Here is a 6,587-nt window from a genome sequence, read left to right as displayed (position 1 = left end):
AGCCTGAGGACACAAGAAGCCATTATCCGAGGGAGTCTGGACACTAAATGTTTGATAAGCCTCTAAAGCGGATGTCCTGTTTCTCCTCTCATATAATACACATGTCATGCAAACATGTGTAATCTAAAGTTGCAGCTACAGTTTAAAAAGAAATTAAATTTTAGTTCCCCGGAATTGCTTTTTTTCATAGTTAAGACAGTAGGATGATAATAATAATAATAATATTAATATTAATAAAATCCTCCCCTGTATGTTTCTGCTGCAGCAGAAGCAGGAGTGTAAGCGTGTCGGCTCAGCAAAGCACTGAGAGATGCCGAGCAATGAGTCATGTAGCAGTCTGATTAGCTTGCTTTCCTTCCCTTCAAATCCAGAGTTTGTTAGAATCACCCGTCTGTATATCTGTAAAAATTAATATAAAAAATAAACACTTGAAAGTCTTGATGGTATTTTCTGTTTATTATCAAAATAGCTGTAAATTGTATATAAATCTAAATTTAAAAATATCAGTAATATACTGGTAGTTGTTACTTGGTACTAAAAGCATTACCTTACGATTATTCTTCTTAATGCCTCAACCCGTGACCTTAACGGCAGTAAGTATGACAGTTTGTGTAAATAAGTCCTTCATTTAAATGTTACCTGGCCACTTTCCCTCAGAGGAGATCTCTGAAAGCTGACATTTTCAAAGTGCAGGCTACCACGGAGGAATGTCACAAAATATTACACATCCTGCTGGTTTCTGGGAGCAGTAAACTGGGGGGCAGCAAGTCTTCTGGCAGCTTGGGGATTCCATCCAGGACCTCGAGATTTGGCAAACAGGAGAAAACACTGAAAATGAAGAGAGACAGAAAATGAGTATAAATTAGTTTATAGATACACAGACATTATCCTCTAGAGCAGACCTGGGCATTGTATGGCCTACAGGAAATATCCGGCCCTTTGGTTGTCTCCAGGTCGATGGGAAATTAGGATGCACACATAAAAAATTACACATCACACAGTTTGTCCCACTTCAGTCACCAAACACTCTTTGAATAACTCCCCGTTAGAGACCAACTTAATGTTTTTTTGCAAAATCACAATACAACTGATGCTTTTATTTTGAAACTGCAGTTTTTTTTGTTTTGTTTTTTTAACCCCTGGAGGGTCTTAAGGACATTTATTGTCGTTAAGCACAAAGGTGGATGCATTTTTAAGACGCCTCCAGGTGTTAAACAATAAACTTGGCATTACAGTGTTAGGGACTGCATTTTGAACTTCATTACGAAACTGAACAAGAATGTGACAGATGAAGAGCGGGAACAGACATCTGAATCTTTTATCCAGGGATGGACCAGTCAAGACCAAGATTGACCCCCACTAAGTCATTCTCTGATGGGGAGTTCATAAAGACTTTGGTAGACTCTACTGTATTAAGGTAAACAAGATGAATTAAGGAAGTTGTGGGAAATCTGGAGCTTCAGTCTGAGCTTTTTCCTCCTGGGCTTAATACGAGAGCTGTGATGTCCAACACAGCCACTGGGACAACATAAATGTTGGCGATTATAGAGGAACTGGCAGCAATGCACTCAGTTAAAAGGACTACAACAGGGAGTGATTTGTTTGTGGAAGTGAGTGGATGTTTGGATAGGCGGGGGCTGAAATGGGACAAAATGATCAAAACGTGATAAATGTTGGTGTTTTTACTTTGCCTATTTCACATATTCACACTCTATTTGTAACCAGTAGTGGTTTAATTAATACTAAGCAGAACTGAGTTCAGCCTCTGGTACAGTCTGATTACCGTGCACGGTAGTCCTGAGTGAAGGTCACTGGGTTGCGGGTCAGGTTCAGGGAACGGAGTGGGCTGTTCCCCAGAGCTCCCAGTCCCCCCAGGGAACCAATGGCGTTCTCAGACAGACAAAGGTGCTCCACTGCGGGGAGCTTTGGCAGCTGACGCAGACACACCAGGTGGTTACGGTGCAGGTTTAACACTCTGCACCTGCCCATGGCAAACACAAATACTGCTTAACTTTTTGTTTTGTGCCAAACAGTACAGCACAGACAAGCATACTCAGAAAGAAACAAAAGAAAAAAGGTAAGAAAACACTAATTAGCACACAAACAGTCCCATCACAGGCTGAACAGAAGAACTATTACATAACCTTCACTTATTTGTTCAAAAGCACTGAGCTACTATCTTTAAATAACATAATTTTAAAAAGTGCAATGTGAGTTTCAGAAGCTGACTTCAACACTAAACCCACGTGGCCAACGTTATAAAAACAATGATGATTAATTATAGAATATAATATTGATTGACAGGACATTTGTCTTCATTTTTAACAGCTAAATGGATTTAATAAAGCTATAATGAATGCTGTAGTAATGTCAGTCAGATTAATTTCAGTTATATATATATATATATATATATATATATGTGTGTGTGTGTGTGTGTGTGTGTGTGTGTGTAACCATCTGGAATTTCACAGTATGTAATATTCATAGTTCCTCCAGGGAGCTGTTCCAGATGAGGGCGTTGTGCTGCAGCTTGGGTGTCATTTCATACCTTGGCAGACGTACAGAACTCAGGCTGGTGAGGGAGTTGTCAATCAGTTGAAGTTTCTCCACTCGGATCAACCGGCGGAGGATTCGGAGGAAATTTTCTTGCTGGAAGGGATCACCCAAGTCCTGATAGGACAAATTTAACTCCTGAGAAGAGACAGGTGGTAGAGGTGTCAGAAGCAATCTTTGTTGCCCTCTCCTCCTCTTCTTCTCAGTTTGCACCTTCACTTCTTTCCTTTCCGCAGCTATGTCTTTGCTCTTCTGTGCTATATATGACATCTTTAACATCACACACCCACACATATCCTGCATGCTAGCTTACCAGACAGTTTTCCCAGTTCTCTTGAAGCCTCTCCTCCCATCTCTGTCCTTGTTCCTCTCTTCTCCTGCTCCTCCCTCTCTCCAAACAGATGCCACCCCTCTCTTTTAGATGTAACTCATCTTCTGATGGCCCTTTGATTATAATGTAAAAATTTTTTTAAAAGTCTTTAACAATCTTCACATTATTATTCATCTGGTGAAGAAGCTAAATTAAGAGACTCGAAAGTAATGAAAGCAACACAAAAATGGCAGCGACACAGCTTCTTTAGAGGTTTTCTAAAACGGTTCATGAGCTAGAAAACTACAATTTATTTTCTATTGCTCTGGTTAGGTTACAGAGGTGGTTTTCTCACATCAGCCACACACCTTCTCTAACCCTGGGGCACGTCAGCTGGTCACCTGTGACATCACACTGCTCCAGGCCATGCCACAATGCAAACTGGAACCGACTTGATGGAAGCTGGTGAGAAAAGATGAAGAGGAGAACAGGGTGACAGACGAGATACACAAGAAATGTGTTACTATCTGACCGCTTCATTAGGTACACCTGTTCATCTGCTTGTTAATGCAAATAGCTAATCAGCCAATCACATGGCAGCATTTAGTTATGTAGAAATGGTCGAGACAACCTGCAGAAGTTCAAACAGAGCATCAGAATTACAAAGAAAGGTGATTTATTTGACTTTAAAAGTAGCATAGTTGTTGGTACCAAATGGGCTGCGCTGGGATTTTCAACACAACCATCTCTAGTTTACAGAGAATGAACTGATAATTAATACATATCCAGTTAGCACCATTTCTTTGCCTTGCTGATTTCAGAATTAAGAAGAGAATAGCCAGGCTGCTTTGAGCTGATAGAAAGGCAACAGTAACTCAAATAACCACTTTTTAAAGCCAAAATACTGAAACTGAAACTGAGGCAGATACTGATGTTGACATGGGTTCACCAAAACTGGACAGCAGCAGATTGTCAAAATGTTGCCTGACAAGTCTTAATTTCTGCTTCAACGTCAAGATCATAGAACCACAATTTGGTGTGAATGATGTAGAAGCATGGAACCATCATGCATTGTATCAACAATTCAGGCTCCTGTTGCTGGTGGTGTAATGTGGGAAATACTTTATTAGCACACTTTAGGCCCCTTAAACTGAGCATCATTTAAACATCACAACCTACCTGACCATTGTTGTTGACCATGCCTTTGTAACCATTGTGTACCAATCTTCTGATGGCTGCTCACTGTACTCACATGGCCTCCATAATCTCCACATCTCACTCCAATAGAGCACCACTGGGCTATGATAGAATGGGAGATTCTCATCATGGATACGCAGCCGACAAATCTGCAGAAACTCTCAGAAAATTTGGTCAATATGTACCAAATTCTCTGAGGAGTGTTTCCAGCACCTTGTTGAATCTGTGCCACGAAGGGAAAAGTCCAACCTGGTACGAGCAGGGTGTAACGCAGGTGTGGGGAACTCCAGGCCTCAAGGGCTGGTGTCCTGCAGGTTTTAGATCTCACCCTGGGTCAACACACCTGAATCACATGATTAGTTCATTACCAGGCCTCTGGAGAACTTCAAGACATGTTGAGGAGGTAATTTAGCCATTTGAATCAGCTGTGTTGGATCAAGGACACATCTAAAACCTGCAGGACACCGGCCCTTGAGGCCTGGAGTTCCCCCACCCCTGGTGTAATGCATGAAGTGGCCAGCGAGTGTAGATTTCCTTCCTTGATTAAATACGTAAATAAGTGCCATTCGTGAATGCACCATTCTGCCAAGTTTCAAAGCTATGATATCATCTGTGACACATATGCAGTCACAAATCTGCAGACACCTTTCAGTGAGGTGTGTTGTGCAAATGACACCAGTTATGAGCCATATTCTCCCCCCAAGTTTAATCACATTCCCCTCATTGATAGTCAAATTAATTTCAGCTTCAAGATCAGGACAGTCAAATAACTGTCATGTCAATGGGCAAAAAGAGAGCGATACATGGGAATCGTTTAGAAGAACAGGAGACACAATTAAGTTTAATCTACCATGGTTGCCCATTAGTCCAACATAAACTTTATTCTCTGAGCATACAGAGAGCATGAAGCTAAAATCAGTGGCTCATTTATAAGACTATTAACCAATACTTCTACCTGTGAAGGTCGACAAGAGCCGCTACAGTTTTATTATCCTGTAATGACACCTTGTCTTGCTGACATCATCCTTCTCTTTCCTCTCTTTACGTATCAGTGCATGCATTCTTTCCCCAGTTTAGCCCTACCCCCCGTCTACAGGGCTGTGTATCACATCAACTGTATAAAATCAAATAGCAGCTGTTGCTCATAGTTTCATTAGTGAGTCTGTGAATCTCCTTTCATCTTCTAATGATAAACATTAAAATATTTTCCATTTATGCATTTTTTTCCTCAAATGAAGACTATTTAAAAGTCATCTTGGGATATTTATGCAAATATTTATCATATCAAATGAAAAGTTATGATCCTATGTTGACTGTTTTTGGGATGCAGCAGCCTTGACCTTATCAACCCTTTTATACTCATCCTGTTCACTCTTACTGTGTAACTCTCCACTCCCTCCGCCTGGTAATCTAGACACAGGAATGACCCAAATCCAGCTAACTGTTGCTCCTCCTTTTCCAGACTCTCCAGTGTAAATGTTTTCTTAAAGGTTTCTGAACAGTGTGGGAGACAATAATGGATGTAATCTAAATGGGAAGTGCGTATGATTCATTCCCTTATACAGTCTTTATATCACAATATCTGACAACATCTAAATACATTAATAATTTTTAAAAAAGCATCCCTGTCTCTACTAAAACAGGAGCATTAGTCAGTCATGCACGCAGCTCAAACCAGAAGGCCTTTTTCTTTTGCAAATAATTATTTAGAGATGCTATTTTGCTGCAGGATTTTAAGCAAAACACTTTGAAGTTGTTTAAGACATGACATACAGAGGGGTTTCTTTTTTTTTCAGCCCAAGTGGGAGAACTCTGCATGGAACATAAGAAGGATTAGGTGAGGAGTGATTCCCCCCCCCCTTTTTTTTTCTTAAATCACATATCAGCGAGAGTAAGAGAGTGAGTGAGAAAACACTCTGCACAGCAGTCTAGGCGAGAGGCCAGTGGCTCGAGGGTAAAAGAGCGAGTGCAGAGAACAGACTGAGAATATTATTCAGCTCAGAGATGGCTAAAAGAGAGAGGGAGACGGGATGAAGGCTGTTTAAGATGAAGGAAGGAGGAGGCAAAGGAGAATTTGTGAGGGAAGGGTAATCACAGGTTTATCCAGTGTGTGCGTGTCACTTACGGGTGTAGATACTAGTCCAGAGTCAGGACTTTGGTCCACAGACAGAGGTGTGCCTGTAACCCTGAATTCAGAGCCATGGTATGAGTGGGATTTGGGGAAACTGCCAGTGAGTGTGTTCACACCTGAAGAGCTGAGAAAAGGGGGAGGAAAAAAAGATAAAAAGAGAGACAATAATTATCCCATCTTCCATCCCTGTTTGAAGTGGAGCTGTTCTTTGGTAATGTAATCCCTGGTGTGTGCTAAAACTCTGACCACCGACCGAGTGGTTAGGGTTACACTGAACTGGGCTCGACAATGCAGATTAGGACCCGTTGCCATAGCTCCAAAGGACACCTGAGCAGGTGCTATTAGGTTATCATAATCTGTGTCGGCAGGGGGTAGCTGGACCCTCTATAATTGATA

The sequence above is a fragment of the Pundamilia nyererei genome, unplaced genomic scaffold (assembly GCF_000239375.1).
Source record: "Pundamilia nyererei isolate P.nyererei 1_Seehausen unplaced genomic scaffold, PunNye1.0 scaffold00003, whole genome shotgun sequence".
Lineage (NCBI taxonomy): Eukaryota > Metazoa > Chordata > Actinopteri > Cichliformes > Cichlidae > Pundamilia > Pundamilia nyererei.
Note: the sequence above shows the minus strand (reverse complement) of the source record.